Source organism: Schistocerca piceifrons, chromosome 7 (genome assembly GCF_021461385.2).
Source record: "Schistocerca piceifrons isolate TAMUIC-IGC-003096 chromosome 7, iqSchPice1.1, whole genome shotgun sequence".
Lineage (NCBI taxonomy): Eukaryota > Metazoa > Arthropoda > Insecta > Orthoptera > Acrididae > Schistocerca > Schistocerca piceifrons.
This window is the reverse complement of record NC_060144.1, coordinates 543,023,720-543,041,669: the sequence shown is the minus strand read 5'-3', so window position 1 is coordinate 543,041,669 and position 17,950 is coordinate 543,023,720.

Below are 17,950 nucleotides of genomic sequence, written 5' to 3'. Positions count from 1 at the left end.
AGGTTTTCTGCGTCTACCTAAATAATAAACTTGCCGGAAACAAGAAAGTGGAATTTTCAGATCTCAGCTGCGTGCGGGCATTACATTAAAAGCAACAACGACATGTCAAAACTATTGCGGAGTGGGAATCAAACACGAGTGTTCAGCTTCTGTTGCCTTTAACCGCCTCAGACATCCGAGCACGTCTCCTGTACAGCTCAAACTCCTACATGCAGCACACTACAGATGTGGAGTTGTTTGATTGATTTGGGGGAGGAGACCAAACAGCGAGGTCATCGGTCGCATCAAATTAGGAAACGATGCGGAAGCAACTCAGCCATGGCCTTTCAAAGGAACCATCCCGGCATTTGTCTGAGGTGTTTTAGGGAAATCACGGAAAACCTAAATCAGGATGGATGGACGCGAGTTTGAACCGTCGTTCTCCCGAATGGGACTCCAGTGTGCTAACCACTGCGCCACCTCGCCCGGTCAAACTGTAGTATTCTCCGTCCGTTATCCCCTACTTGCACGCAGCTATCAAGCTGAGTCCCGCAAGGGTTTAGAATAGTGAGTGCATCGGCACTCGAGGCGCATGTGTGTGTGGTGTCTGTTCTTTCACACCGAGTCCCGATCCGGCAAAATTTTCACATGCCGCCGTTGCATTTAATGCAGTACCCGTACACAGCTGAGATTTGAAAAATTCTGTTCAGTTCTACATAAAAGGTTATGAGAATGATTGCTGTTGTTACAGTACTAGCCATTAAAATTGCTAGAGCACGAAGATGACGTGCTACAGACGCGAAATTAACCGACAGGAAGAAGATGCTGTGATATGCAAATGATTAGCTTTTCAGAGCATTTACACAAGTTTGGCGCCTGTGGCGACACCTACAACGTGTTGACATGAGGAAAGTTTCCAACCCATTTCTCATACACAAACAGCAGTTGACCGGCGTTGCCTGGTGAAACGTTGTTGTGATGCCTCGTGTTAGGAGGAGAAATGCGTACTATAAAGTTTCCGACTTTGATAAAGGTCGGATTGTAGCCTATCGCGATTGCGATTTATCGTATCGCGACACTGCTGCTCGCGTTGGTCGAGATCCAATTACTGAATTTGGAATCGATGGGTTGATGGGGAGGGGGGGGGGGGGGGGGAATGCGGAACGACGTACTGGATCCCAACGGCCTCGTATCACTAGCAGTCGAGATGACAGGCATCTTATCCGCATGGCTGTAACGGATCGTGCAGCCACGTCTCGATCCCTGAGTCAACAGATGGGGACGTTTGCAAGACAACAACCATCTGCACGTACAGTTCGACGACGTTTGCAGCAGCGTGGACTATCAGCTCGGAGACCATGGCTGCGGTTACCCTTGACGCTGCATCACGGACAGGAGCGCCTACGATGGTGTACTCAACGACGAACCTGGGTGCACGAATGGCAAAACGTCCTTTTTTCGGATGAATCCAGGTTCTGTTTACAGCATCATGATGGTCACATCCGTGTTTGGCGACATCGCGGTGAACGCACATTGGAAGCGTGTATTCGTCATCGCCATACTGGCGTATCATCCGGCGTGATGGTATGGGGTGCCATTGGTTACACGTCTCGGTCACCTCTCGTTCGCATTGACGGCACTTTGAACAGTCGACGTTACATTTCAGATGTGTTACGACCTGTGGCTCTACCCTTCATTCGATCCCTGTGAAACCCTGTATTTCAGCAGGATAATGCACGACCACATGTTGCAGGTCATGTACGGGCCTTTCTGGATACAGAAAATGTTCGACTACTGCCCTGGCCAGCACATTCTCCAGATCTCTCACCAACTGAAAACGTCTGGTCAATGGTAGCCTAGCAGCTGGCTCGTCACAATATGCCAGTGACTACTCTTGATGAACTGTGGTATCGTGTTGAAGCTGCATGGGCAGCTGTACCTGTACGCGTCATCCAAGCTCTGTTTGACTCAATGCCCAGGTTTACCAAGGTCGTTATTACGGGCAGAGGTGGTTGTTCTGGGTACTGGTTTCTCAGGATCTATGCATCCAAATTGCGTGAAAATGTAGTCACATGTCAGTTCTAGTATAATATATTTGTCCATTGAATACCCGTTTATCATCTGCATTGCTTCTTGGTGTACCAATTTTAATGTCCAGTAGTGTATTAAATTAACACCTACTGAATCACTGCCATTACTAAGCCACAATCTACCCTCTCAACAACGTCGCATAAATGCTCACACGAGTGAGTACAAAAAATGCGTATTAAAAATCTATCAGTTCATCAGGACGTCGATGATTTAAAACATAATCGATACCTCCACCATGGATAACAGCAAGGGGCGCGGTGTGAGATGAGTTCAACGCTACTACCGCATGGGCTCAAGAATGAACCGGACAAGAAAATAATAATATGTTGTGTACGAGGAACCAAAAGAAACCGAATTGTTGTCATAAAAAATTTATTGATGAACCTTTTTACTAATTACTTCAGGCACCATCAAAATACTTTCCATTACATGCGATACACTTGTCAAGTCTCTTTTGCCACTGTTGGAAGCATGTTTGGAACTCTTCAAGTTTGATATTGTCCAGTGCCTTTTGCGAAGCTGTTTTTACCGCTTCCACATCGTCATAACGCTCCCCTTTTAGCGTTTTTTTCATTCGTGGATATAGGAATAAGTCGCACGGAGCTAGGTCCGGCAAATATGGAGTGTGGGGAACGACGGACCACCTCTGAGATGCCAAATAGTGGATCATTCGTAAGGCCGTGTGTGCTGGAGCGTTGTCGTGATGCAGAAACCAGTCACCTGATCGCCAAAGTTCCGGGCGTTTCCTCCTCACATCCTCTCGCAGACGCCTTAAAACGTCTAAGTAAAAGTGCTGGTTAACAGTTTGGCCAGGGGGTACGAATTCCCGATGCACAATTCCACGAACATCAAAAAAGACAATGATTATCGTCTTCACATTTGACCTTACTTGCCTTGCTTTTTATGGTCTGGGAGAGTTGGGAGTTTTCCACTGGCTTGACGCTTGCTTGGTTTCTGGGTCATACCCGTAACACCAACTCTCATCCCCTCTAATGACTTTCTTCAAGAAGTTTGGATCACGTGCAATCTCTGTTTTCAAGTCATGACACACATTCATGCGGATGGTTTCTTGCTCCTGTGTCAGAAGGCGCGGAACAAATTTAGCAGCAACACATCTCATGTGCAAATCCCCACTCAAAATCCGCTGGCACGAGCTCCAACTGATTCCTGTCTCTGCTGAAATTTGGTCGATCGTTTGGCGACGACCCTCGTTGATCTTTTGTCGGACGTTTTCAATGTTCTCCTCATTTCGCGATGTTGAAGGGCGTCCAGAACGAGCTTGGTCTTCAACACACATCTCACCACGGTTAGAGCGCCCAGACGACTCCAAAACCTGTGTGTGGCCCATAGCGTCTTCCTGGAAAGCTTCCTGAAGCGTTTGGTGTGTCTCCGTTGCAGTTTTTTTAAGCAGGAAACAAAATTTCACACACACTCTTTGTTCTTTTAAAGTTGCCATAACGACTTCGCAGAGGTAACCCGCCAACAGTCAGAGAAACACAAAACCACACTTGCTCGTTCAGCTCTACAATGATGCCTTCTGCACAGCTGTTTCATGAAGGTCTCTACTAACACCATCTAGCGTGAGAACCCTGCATTACGTCTACGACTGGCGGCGCCGTCGGAGTCCGTTTTCTTTTGGGTCCCCCCTTGTATCATCCAAAAATCACCGGGATTTTACTTGCACGCAAAATTTGGTCAATTCTTAACAGAATTAGAGCCCAACACACGGCAAATGTGGATATTTTTTTACACAAATGGGATATGCAACCATCCTCACTTTGGCCTCTCGTAATCCATCGAGGGCAGCAACAGGATGTGAAGTACTTGAATAATGATAATTAAAACCAGCAGCTAAATTGGAATCAAACCTCGTCTATTCAAAACATGCTTCTAGTTTCGACGCCAAAAAGCATCTTCTTCAGGCTCCAAGTGCAATCTGTCATAAACGTAGGAACAACATTAAGAAAGACCAACGGAGTCTTCAAATCGAAACAGTACAACTTATTAAGCATTTACGCCAGCGTATGCAACCAACAATGTCGTGTGCGGGGGGGGGGGGCCAAAACCAACTGGATTCCGCATCCTTGTAGCAGAAACGCCAGCGTATGCAACCAACAATGTCGTGTGCGGGGGGGCCAAAACCAACTGGATTCCGCATCCTTGTAGCAGAAACGCCAGCGTATGCAACCAACAATGTCGTGTGCGGCGGGGGTGGGGGGGGGGGGGGGGGGCAAAACCTACTGGATTCCGTATCCTTGTAGCAGAAATAAGCCTGTAAGCTGGCGAACATGCTTAGTAAGTTGTTTCCATAGGAAGACTCCGTTGCTCTTGGTCATTGAGATTTGTAAGTTGATGGCAGGTTGTACTTGTGGCCTGAAGATGACGCTTTTTGGTGTCGAAACTGGCAGTATGTTTTGAATAAACGTTCAGTTTCAATACAGCTGTAGGTTTTAATTATCATTATTCAAGAACTTAAAATCCTCGCTTTGTGACTGCGGACAACCACAGACCATCAGACACATCACAGAAAAATGTCCCACAAGAACATATGAAGGCTTCCCGCTGTCAACTTCTAAGTCGACAGATTACATAAATGCTCTAGATGCTTGTTTATAAAAATTTATACTGTAAATATTATGCTTTACACTCTATGGTCTTTTTTCTCAGTATATCAAAAAGCCACATGACAAATAAACAGTAAATTCACCTTCCATTTTATGTAAATGAATTTTCAACTCAGGCTAAAGGATTTTGATGCTCAGCGTTTCTTTATGTATAGCTGGTGACAAGCGGCTTCTGCGTCGTTTCACTACAAAAGGAATTGTGACCTACAACTTATCACAGAGAAAAAGCTTCTGAGAAAATCTGCTTACTCGCTGCAGTATAACTCGAGAACTGGATTAAATATGTGGTTCTACTCAAAACATACAACGATAAATACATGCTTCCTTTGATTTTCAAATTAAAGTTCTCCAACGAAAGCAGAAAGCAGAAAGCACAGAAATATTTGATTTGTAAATAAAAAAACGCTTTCTTTTGCTGCACTGTAGTTTATTTTTCTCAGACGCGTTTCGCCTTTTTTTCACTTTAAGGCATCAGCGGATCTAGAATAATACAGTTTTGCTCTGATATGTGTTATTCGTATATTATAAAAAAGTTACTTATTTTCATAAAAAATGAGACGTGAACTGTTTTATAATCTACAAATGGCACATATCAAAACAAAACCGTATTATCCTAGATCCCACTGATGATGCCTCAAAGTGGAAAGAAAGGCGAAATGCGTCTGGGAGAAATAAAATACGGTGCAACGAGGAACAGCGTTTCTTATTTACAAAACAAACATAGAAATTCTCCAGTCTATCAATTTCTCATTGAACATAGACATATGCAACAGTCAGAACTTGATACATCTATCAAGAAATTGAATGAAGGGTTGCCTTTGTTTCTTTCAGCCTCGTGAAATATTTTCATATGTTGGCTAACATTCATCCTTTGAGTTCCGTCTAGTACCTTACCTCTGCATATCTTTCACACTCACCCCACCGAGCGAGGTGGAGCAGTGCTTACCATACTGGACTCACATTCGGGAGGACGACGGTTCAAATCCCCGGCTTGCCATTCATTTGTGTGTTTTCCGTGATTTCCCTGAATGCCGGGATGGTTCCTTTCTAAAGAGGACAGCCGAATTCGTTCCCCATCCTTTCCTAATCCGAGCTTGAGCTCCGGCTCTAATTAACACGCTGTCGGGAGGACGTTACACTCTTATCTTCCTTCCTTCTTTCTCTTAACCCCAGTATCGTGAATAACATGTGATATATATTGCCGTCTATTTATTCCCTCACAGCTTTCGCTTTTTGTCCTCACTTCATTCTCAATTAACTGTTATTTACATCTACATCACTACTCTGCAATTCAAACTTCAGTACCTGAAAGACTATTTTTCTAGCGTTCCATTCCCTAACAGCGCGTGGGAAAATACGAACGCTTAGATCTCTTTGTACGAGCTCAGATTTTTCTTATTTTTATTACGACGCTCACTTCTCCCTGCGTAGGTTGGCTACAGCAAAATATTTTTTTACATTCAGAGGAGAAAACTGGTGACTGATACTTCGTGAAAAAATCTCGCCGCAACAAAAAGCGCCATTGTTTTTTTTGATAACCACTTCAATTTGCTTATCATATCCGTGACACTCTCTCCCCAATTTTACGATAATACGAGAAGAGCTGCCCTTCTTTGGACTTTTTCGAAGTCCTCCGTCAAGGACACCTGGTAACGGTCCCATACCGTGAGATGTGTTTTCACGCCGCCACATCTCGTCACATAAAACACTGATTTGAGTAACGAAAGAGGCCAAGAGCCATTTATTTGTCAATGAAAAATATTTAACTACCCATTGTAATGATGTATTTTGACGATTTACAAGGAGAAATGAATCCAGCGCCACTGACGCGCCTAAGAAACTATAGACTAATTCAGCGCGCATATTAAAGACAGACTCTGAAGACATTTGAATACTACAAAAAACAAGCGCGCAACCCATCGTCCACTGCCGGACGATATCAGTCTCTTTTTATCTCCTGTGTAATACGGACGCACCATCACATAGACGTCATTATAAGATTTGTAATTTGTTTAAGTCTATTAAGAAATGCTGTTATTTTGTTGCATGTGAGACGAGTATGTGTGAAAAACACAGATTGGTTAATGAATGGACGTTTCTATGTGATTTATAAACTTTTATGGACACAACAAACCACTCAGGCTCTGTCATTGTTATTGACAGCCAACCGTGTCCGACGTGTCATTGTGCGGACAGGACAGTAGAGGCCGACGTTAACGTAGTATTTATATTCCCCCCTTGTAATATTTTTCAAAGTCTGTTGTAAACTGGCCCATAGGTACATTTTCAGTGCGAGTGACGTCCGGGAATTTCTTAGCAAACTTCCCTTCTCAAATCGTACATCGTTCGCACAAAGATTCGCTGTTCCACAATGGTACGCGGCACTTTCTAAACGGGAAAGGGAGCCACGCAAGCATATGTTGTTTCCCCTTCTCAATCTGATGCTTAATAATAATAACATTTTCTTATCGGAACCGCACAGCAATACTGTTGCAGAGGACGAACAAACTTAGTGTACGTAGTCTCTTTAATAGACATGCTGCATCTTCTAAGTGTTGTGCCAACAAAACGCAGTATTTGGTTTGTTTTCTCCACAACATTATCTACGTGATCGATCCATTTAAGTTTTTCGAAATTTTAATTCCTATGTACTTTGTTGCAATTACAGCCTTTAAATTTGAGTGATTTACCGTGTGCCAGAAATAGAACGGACTTCTTTTCGTACTCATGTGGATGACTTCACACTTATAATGATTTAGAGTCAATTGCCACTTTTTGCACCATAGCGTTATCTTGTCTCAGTAATTTTGCAGTTGTTTTGATATTATTATGACGTTACCAGACGGCAAATGACAGCATCATCTGCAAATAATCTAAGAGAATACAGATTAGGAACAGCAAAGGGCATATAACACTTCCTTGGGGAATGCCAGATATCACTTCTGTTTTACTGGATGGTTTTCCTTTCATTACTACGTACCATAATCTTTCCGAAAGAAAATCACGAATCCAGTCTCGCAACTGCAGCGATACTCAGTAAGCATGCAATTTGATTTTGAGTCTTCTTTTGACGGTGTCAAAAGGCTTCTGAAAATCTATCAATATGCAATCAATTTGATATCCGCTGTTGTTATCACTCATTACTAAGTTGTAAATAAAGATCTAATTGTATTTCACAAGAATGATATTTTCTGAACCCATGCTGATTATATGTTAGTAGACCGTTACTTTCGGGGTACTTTCGAATACATTGTATGTTCCAAAATCCTACTGCAAATCGACGTCAGTGAAATGGGTCTGTAATTCAGCGGATTACTGCTGTTTCCTTTCCTGAATACTGGTGTAACCTGCGCATCCTTCCAGTCTTTAAGTACACGTCGAGCGAACGGTTGCATACGAATACTGTGGGGCTACTGTACGAGCGTGCCATGAAAGTAATCTGACTGGTATGCTATCTAGACTGGAAGACTTGATTTATTAAGTGATTTAAGCTGTTCTGATACACCAAAGATACCTACTTGAAGTTACTCGTATTGGCAGTTGTTCTTGATTCGAATTCTGAACTATTTCGAAGGAATTTCTGAAAACTGTGTTCAAGCTCCGATTTAGTGGCGCTGTTATCGGTAGCATTACCATTGATATCGAACAGTGACGGTACTGATCGTGGCTCGCCACTGGCGCATATTCCATACGAGCAGATTTTCTTTGGATTTTCTGTCAGATTTCGAAACAAAGTTTCATTGGGAATGTTATTAAAAGCACCTCATATCGAAATCCGCGCTAAGGTTCGACCTTCAGTGAAACGCCGCCAATGTTGGAGATTTTGTGCACTTTTAAATTTAGCATGCTTTTCATTAACCGGATCCCATTTCAGCCTAAGATGTGTTTCTTCTTTTGATGATTTCTTTTATAGATATCGTACCTCAAGCATTCGGAACAATAAGCATGCCTGACCAGAAAGTAATCACCACCATGAACCATCATGCCAGTACCGTGTAACACTACCTGTAGCATTGATAATTGTCTCATTCCGGCGAGAACAAGCTTCCACAGTTTGTTCAGGTATGCCATTTCCAGATTCAGGTGACGATTAGATCCCTCAGAGGTACGAAACGGAGGGTCTGCTGATTGCTACGTTTGATCCAGTGTTCCAAATAGTCCTAGACTGCTTTTTGAGGTTATGATCTGGAAGCTAGCGGGTCAATGGAGGTGCGGTAGCGTGCCCGAGTATTCGTCAAACCAGCAACGTAGGCTTGCAGACATGTGACCATGGCTGTCGTCATATGTTCATAGCATACTTTTCATGAATAAAGTCTCTCCTTAGCGGTGAGCTTTGCGTGTCTCGCCTTGGGGTGGGGGGCACCACCTTCATGTCGCTGTATAAGCTATGGGCCGATTTGTCACTGCTAGTGGCTGCAGTTACGTTGGGAGATGGGATTCAACAATATTTCAATTGAAATAATGAAATTAATTAATTAATTATACTAATTCCATTTCAATAAACTGTACTCACCAACATTACACTAGGTGCTGGAAATGTTTTCCTCTTTCTTGAAGCCATAGTTTACATTCATTAGGGAACACCTTTGTCGGTATTTCAGGTGTAGTCGAACGCGGATAATCAGTTCGTCTGTTGTCTTTGGGTTATTTTGATAACAAATGCATATTCACGCCCTCAAGGAAATAGTGGGGTAGAGACAGATCCGGTGAGAACGGGCGCCAGAGACTTTTCGTAGTTACTCTGTCTCCAAACATTTCATCTAAACGTTGTAGGGATTGGTGTGCTATATGAGCAGTTGCGTTGTCTTGCGAGGCAAATCAATGAGTGATCTCATTATCGTTCAGCAGGTAAATAAATGGGTAAATTATCTGGGGAAAACAGACATCGGAAGTGACGGTAGTATCGTTAAAGATCGGCCGTATAACTCGTGCTCGCATTATGGCAACCCACACTCCCGATTTTCTCTGCGTACAGTAGCGTTTCTCTTAAAGCACGTGGACTTCCTGATGACCAGATTCCTGAATTTTCTGTATTAATGTAGCCAGGTGAAACCAAGCCTCATCAGTGAAAAAGGTTGGATCTAAAACACCACCTCCATGTCGGCTAATAAACTGCTGAAACTATTGACAATACACTACCCGTTTCACTCGGTCCATACAACGCAATTGCTACGCTGTAGTAATTTTACAGGAATACGTCCCTAGTTCTTTGGTTACGGCTTTATGTGCTGTCGTACAAGAGACTTTCGCCTCTTGCTATAATGATGTCCTCAGTGATTATGTTGCACTCCGCAACGAAATGTCGTCAAGCGTCCGTTCGGTTAAAATTGTGGGCCTACCAGTTGGTGCTGCATCATGAACTGAACCTACTGTCTTCAATTTGCCAATTACGTAACGTACAGCGTCACGATGTGGACACCTCGAAGCAGGAAACGCAGACTAAATTTCCGCCTCACCTGCTCCGGAAAGTTTCCTGCTAAACGGAAAACTTCTTCGACAAAACACGTTCGCTATGCAGTGATAAGCGTTCTTACTACAGCCGGCTTACAAAAGAAGTAGACGGTAACACAACTAATAGCTGCAACGCCCACGCAACACAGCTAACCCCGTACTACCACTGCAGGTCCACAGAACACATGCAGGCGAGTCATGAACGTACTGCCATCCACATGGTACATGCCCCGCAAGGCGAGACACGTGCAGCTCTCCACTGCTGAGAGAGACATTGCGAGCGCATGGTTTCTTGAAATAAACATCGTAGTTCACATTCACAGTAAACTGACTAAGTAGGCCCAAGAAAAAAAAAAGCCATAGATCCGCCTCCGGCCAGAGCTGCAGCTTATAAACACTCTTTATCGTCATCTCCAACTTTTGTAGTCCTGTCATCCTCAGTAAAAAAAGAAAATGGCAAACATACATTTAACATCTTTGGAAAACCAACAGCCACAGACACAATAATACACTCCTGGAAATTGAAATAAGAACACCGTGAATTCATTGTCCCAGGAAGGGGAAACTTTATTGACACATTCCTGGGGTCAGATACATCACATGATCACACTGACAGAACCACAGGCACATAGACACAGGCAACAGAGCATGCACAATGTCGGCACTAGTACAGTGTATATCCACCTTTCGCAGCAATGCAGGCTGCTATTCTCCCATGGAGACGATCGTAGAGATGCTGGATGTAGTCCTGTGGAACGGCTTGCCATGCCATTTCCACCTGGCGCCTCAGTTGGACCAGCGTTCGTGCTGGACGTGCAGACCGCGTGAGACGACGCTTCATCCAGTCCCAAACATGCTCAATGGGGGACAATTCCGGAGATCTTGCTGGCCAGGGTAGTTGACTTACACCTTCTAGAGCACGTTGGGTGGCACGGGATACATGCGGACGTGCATTGTCCTGTTGGAACAGCAAGTTCCCTTGCCGGTCTAGGAATGGTAGAACGATGGGTTCGATGACGGTTTGGATGTACCGTGCACTATTCAGTGTCCCCTCGACGATCACCAGTGGTGTACGGCCAGTGTAGGAGATCGCTCCCCACACCATGATGCCGGGTGTTGGCCCTGTGTGCCTCGGTCGTATGCAGTCCTGATTGTGGCGCTCACCTGCACGGCGCCAAACACGCATACGACCATCATTGGCACCAAGGCAGAAGCGACTCTCATCGCTGAAGACGACACGTCTCCATTCGCCCCCCCACTCACGCCTGTCGCGACACCACTGGAGGCGGGCTGCACGATGTTGGGGCGTGAGCGGAAGACGGCCTAACGGTGTGCGGGACCGTAGCCCAGCTTCATGGAGACGGTTGCGAATGGTCCTCGCCGATACCCCAGGAGCAACAGTGTCCCTAATTTGCTGGGAAGTGGCGGTGCGGTCCCCTACGGCACTGCGTAGGATCCTACGGTCTTGGCGTGCATCCGTGCGTCGCTGCGGTCCGGTCCCAGGTCGACGGGCACGTGCACGTGCACCTTCCGCCGACCACTGGCGACAACATCGATGTACTGTGGAGACCTCACGCCCCACGTGTTGAGCAATTCGGCGGTACGTCCACCCGGCCTCCCGCATGCCCACTATACGCCCTCGCTCAAAGTCCGTCAACTGCACATACGGTTCACGTCCACGCTGTCGCGGCATGCTACCAGTGTTAAAGACTGCGATGGAGCTCCGTATGCCACGGCAAACTGGCTGACACTGACGGCGGCGGTGCACAAATGCTGCGCAGCTAGCGCCATTCGACGGCCAACACCGCGGTTCCTGGTGTGTCCGCTGTGCCGTGCGTGTGATCATTGCTTGTACAGCCCTCTCGCAGTGTCCGGAGCAAGTATGGTGGGTCTGACACACCGGTGTCAATGTGTTCTTTTTTCCATTTCGAGGAGTGTACATTCCACATCCAACCACACCCACAACCAGCAACTTGCAGCACTAAGACACATGTTACATAGATTAAACAGAATCCTACTCAGCAAGAGAAACTATGAACAAGAAATGAGTACAATCATACAAATAGCTAGGGACAACGGGTACCACACACATGTGGTACACAGGCTCAATCACAAAATAAAAACACAAATACAAAACAAACACAACATTTCCAGAATACAAAAGAACTCACAAACTGAAAACTAACAAACACACTCAACGAACACACACAATGACAACACCACACAGAAAAGAACCATATGGTATACCATGACCTACAAACATAAACTAACACACAGAGTTGCAAACATCCTAAAGAGACATGGCTTCAAAATAGCATATAAGCCTGGGCAAACCCTCCAATCACACCTAAGCCAGCCAGCTACCAAGAGGGACAAATTCCAACAATCAGAAATACATAAACTTGAATGTCAAAGTTGTGATGCAGTATACATAGGCATGACATGCAGGAAGTATGGAACAAGATACAAAGTACATATCAGATGTTGGAAGTATGAAACAAAACATTCCACAGTTGCAGAGCATTTAAAACACCATAACCATCATTCTACAAACATGGAACAAGAAATGAAAATAATGAGAATAAGCAACCATGACAAACATCTTATACAAAAGCAAGAAAACTTCCACATCCAGAAAGCCATAGCAGAAAACAAACATGTGCTAAGTGAACAAACATACATTAGCACAGGCTCCCTACTACACTTGTCGGGGAATGAAGACTCCTACGCCATCTGTTGGTGTTCTGTAAAGTCTGTACATTGTGCTGCCCTCTGCAGCGGATATATTTCTACGATAACTGTAAAATGGACGTGTGAGAATAAAGGTGCGTGTGAGCAGAAGTTTTACTGTGTCCTTGATTTCACTAGTGTGTAGCAACATTTTGGTGCCGAAACCCGGGAGAACATGAAGAGATAGAGTGCTACTACAGATTAAAGAGGACTCGACGCCGGCGGTGCAGGTTTTGAGCGACTTCAATCTCAAAATCCGGTCACGTCACGCCACGTTCAGCTCACACAGATAAGTTGCGGCATTGCTCTGAAACTGTAGCAAAGGACACTGCGGGGCGATTGATTTGTATGTGATGTTACTTGGTGCATGTTTGTTGGTTTCAGAGCAATAGAGGGCAGTTGGCGTATTATTTGCAAAGCACAAAGGGGACTTGCTGAAGTATTGGTAGACTGCAGCGCCATCTGTTAGCAACAGCGACCACTACTAAAGGTCGCGGAGGTTGAAAACTGCACGGCCGCGCCATCTCTTGAGAACTACAAACATCACTAGGGGCTGCTAACGGTTCATACTCCAGGACAGCGCCATCCCTTAGCGATAGCATCCAACTGACGGGGTGTCTTGACCTTGAACGCACTCTCGCGACAGAAAGCAAAACCACCAACTCACCATGGCAGAAGCAGTAGCTACGAACTTGGGGAGGCTGCGCCGGAAGCGGACGACCTTGCGATCGAATGCGACGCGTTTCGTCAGCCAAATAAACGCCTTCGATGGTTCTACAGCTGCAGAAGAAGTAGAACACTTCCAGGAACGCCTACAAGAAACATTAGAAGAGTTGACCAGACTCAACGATACAATACAGGACTTGCTGGATGACTCTGAATACGAAGCCGACACGGAAGCTTGTGAGGAATATACTGATAAATGCAAACGCGCCCTCCGAAAGGCGAAAGGCCTTCTAGGAGGAGCGCGCTCAGGAGACAGAAACGTGACGTCAGCGGCTCAACAACACGCCTGTATGGACATAAAATTGCCTACTATCAAACTGCACGCATTCTCAGGGAATATAGAAGCTTGGCCTCGATTTTGGGAACAATTCACAGCTTCCATAGACGAGAATCCGATGGTGTCAACAATGAACAAGCATGTATTCCTCCGTGGTTACCTTGATGGGGAACCTAAGGACTTGGTCGATGGCATTGCTGTTACAGCTGATACATATGAGCAGACTAAGCAAATTTTGAAATCCAAATATGGGGATAAGAACAGAATTATCCAAAGTCACCTGGATTTCTTGGAGAATCTTAACACTTCGACTTCAGGCAGTCCAGAGGCTCTCAATTCCACCTACATTGAGTGCCATAAGCGCATCCAAGCACTACGAGCACTAGGAGAAAATGTCGATTCTTATGGGAGAGTGCTTGCACCCAAACTTCTTCGAGCCTTTCCTGAAGAAATTTGCAAAAATTGGCTTGTTCATGCCCGAAGGCAAAAGATTGAAGAAGGGAACCTCACCCACCTTATGGAGTTCTTAAATGAAGAGGTGGAAGGAGCTATCAACACACGCAAAATTCGTGGAGATACTGTACCACACGAAAATTACGTACCAACAGCATCTGCCTTCCACGTAAAGGTTAAAACGAAGAGGGACAAGAAGAAACAACAGAATTCAGAGCCCTTCTGTGTGTATTGCGGCGAAAGAGGGCACTGGGGCCAAGACTGCCAAAAGATTGCAAGCTTGCAGGCAAGAATCGACGCCCTCAAGACAATGAACCGTTGCTTTCTATGCCTGAGACGTGGCCACAACAGAAATCAGTGTTTCAAACGGGGAAAGGCGTCCTGTGCGAAATGTAAGGGGGAGCATCACATTTCTATCTGCAGTAGCCATATCACAACAGTAAATAAAATTGAAACTATGACTTCTAACTTCACATACCTGCAGACTGCTCGTGTGAGTATCACAGGACCCACTGGTAAGAGCAAACAGACACGTGCCATCCTGGACACAGGGAGTCAATCGAGTTTCATTCACCATTCCCTGATCGAATCTCTTCAACTAAGTGTCATTGGAAGCACTACTCTCGAGATAACTACTTTCGAATCCAGTTACAGTTCATCACTCTCAAGGAAGAAGGTACAGTTTAATATGATGGGGTGCTCCACTAATTCCCACATATCAGTAACAGCCTTTGAAAGCACAAATAATTTTTCACAGCAACCAACAGTGCCACAAGATGTAGGAGATATGGCCTTGAGGGGTGGTACACCACTCGCAGATCCTAAAGGAGACACTGAAGATCTACCTATTGAGATCCTGATTGGAGCTGATTACTACTGGAGAATCGTGACTTTGGAACAACCAATCAAGGTATCACCATCATTGGTTCTTCTCCCAACAATCTTTGGATATGTTCTCAGTGGAAACAGATGTAGCACCACCGTCAGCAGAGCAACTGTCAACTTTATTCAGGGCAGCTGCAGTGATATATCTGATGAGTCAGTGCGCCGATTTTGGGACCTGGAGACAATCGGGATAACAGAACATCAAGAGCGAGCATTAAAACCCATGGACCACCCCATTTATCAGGAATTCCGAGAATCATACTGTGTGGAATCTGGCCGCAGAGTTGTATCTCTGCCTCGAAAGAAGGATATGCCTCTCTCCTGCAACCGAACAACTGCTGAAGCGCGTCTTCGCTCCTTACAAAACAAGCTGCGAGGGAATGAAGAGCTGAAGGTCATTTACCACGAGACCATGTCGAAATATATTGAGAAGAACCAGGTAGAGGTAGCACCTGAGGACTGTACTACTGAAAACACTTTCTACCTGCCACACCACATTGTGAAGAAATGCATCAGTGGAAGTGTGAAGTATAGAATAGTCTTCAATGCATCCTCACATGAGCCAGAGTCTCTATCGCTGAATGATGCCCTCGAAAAGGGACCAAATTTACTTCCGGATATTCTAGCAATCTTACTACGATTCCGCACACTTCCAGTGGGATTAGTGTGTGATGTGGACCAAGCTTTCCTGCAGTTAACGTTGAAAGAAGAAGACAGAGACCTCACGAGGTCCCTTTGGTATCGTGTTGAGCAAGCTGGAAGTGGTGCCTACATGACCACAAATGACGTGATTACATATCGCTTCAAACGTTTGCCATTTGGACTTGCACCAAGCCCATTCCTGTTGTCAGCTGCCATAAGGGAGCTAGCAGTACTAAATAGTGAAAAATATCCACTATCCTCAGGACTTGTAAACAAGTCAGTGTTCATGGACGATTTCGTAGCCAGCGTTAGAGACAGCGACACCGCTGCAACTGTTTACCATGAACTGACAGAACTTTTCCAGCAGATAAGTCTTCCATTGTCCAAATGGGCGACTAATTCGAATGATCTGAAGGCAATATGGGATGTCAAAGGCCTTGAAACAAAGACCACAACCCAAGTTTTAGGAATTAATTGGAACACAGAAGATTACTCTATATGTAGTGACTACGAGAAGATAGCTGAAAATCTAATGGACAAACTGGCTACCAAGAGAAATGTTCTTCGAGCAGCTGCTCAGTTTTATGACCCCCTGGGTGTGTTCACTCCTGTTGGGATCGTTTCAAAGATAATTTTCCAAGACACATGGCTGAGGGGTCTTACATGGGAGGAAGTTTTGCCCACAGATCTTGCATGTCGTTGGCACTCATGGGTCTCAAAGCTTCATCACTTGTCATCACTACATATTCCTAGATGGACAGGGGCGCTGGGCACAGGTGGCTCTGCAGAGGTGCATGTATTCTGTGATGCATCTGAAAGAGCCTACGGCGCTGTTTTGTGTATAAGGACATCTACTGAAACTGGATACACTGTGCACCTTGTCTGTAGCAAGAACAGACTGGCTCCTATCAAGAAGGTAACTCTACCCAGGTTGGAGTTACTTGCTGCATTGGTCGGATCACGACTCCTTCATTACTTTTGCCAGGAAACAGGGTTTGATGCCAACAGAGCTACCTTGTGGAGCGACTCAACAGTCACTTTGGAATGGGTACGGAGTGATCCAAACAAATGGAAAACATTTATCTGTAATCGTGTGACAGAGATATTGACATACACCACACCCAGCCAATGGAGGCATTGTCCGGGAAGCCAAAATCCTGCAGATCATCTCACGCGGGGACTAGAAGCAAATCTGCTAGCCACTCTTGATATCTGGTGGGGTGGCCCACCATGGCTTTCAGAAGACAAGCAGTTCTGGCCACTGGAAATCTCAGCCCCACCTCCATCAATGCCAGAAGCCAAAACGAGAGCAAATGTCACTCTGATCACCATCACTGAACCACTACTGGACATTGCAAGGTTTAGTTCATATTGGCGAGTATTGCATATAACTGCCTTTGTATTTCGATTTATCAGCACAACAAGAAACAAAAATAGAATCTCCGGCAGTTTTAGTGCTTTGGAATTACAAAAATGCCCGGACCAACTGGATCAGAAGAGTTCAAGAGGAACTATTCACTAGTGAACTGTCTGCATTGCGTAAGGGAGAACAATTGCCCATGGAATCAAAGATTGCTCGATACAATCCCTTTATATCAGATGGCATCCTTCGTCTTGGTGGTAGGCTGCAATGTGCTGCACTGTCACACTCAGAGAAGCATCCAGTTATATTGGATGGACGTCACCATTTCACTGAGCTTCTCATCAGACACACACATGTAAGACTGCATCATCTCGGTGTGCGGATTGTGTTAGGGGAACTGCGAGAAGAATTTTGGATTCTGCGAGGACGACAAGCTGTTCGGAGAGTTCTTCACTCTTGCCTGCCATGCAAGGTAATACACAGTCGCCGGTATGAAGAGATGGAGGCCCCACTACCACTGGACAGGGTTCAGCCTTCAAGACCATTTGCAGTAACAGGCATTGATTTTGCCGGACCATTATATGTCAAATCTGGACATCAAACAAAAAGGTCCTACATGGTCCTATTCACATGTGCAACAACACGGGCCATTCATATTGAACTTGCAACTGACATGTCCACTGACAGATTTTTGATGGCCATGCAACGCTTTGCAGGACGTAGGAGCCT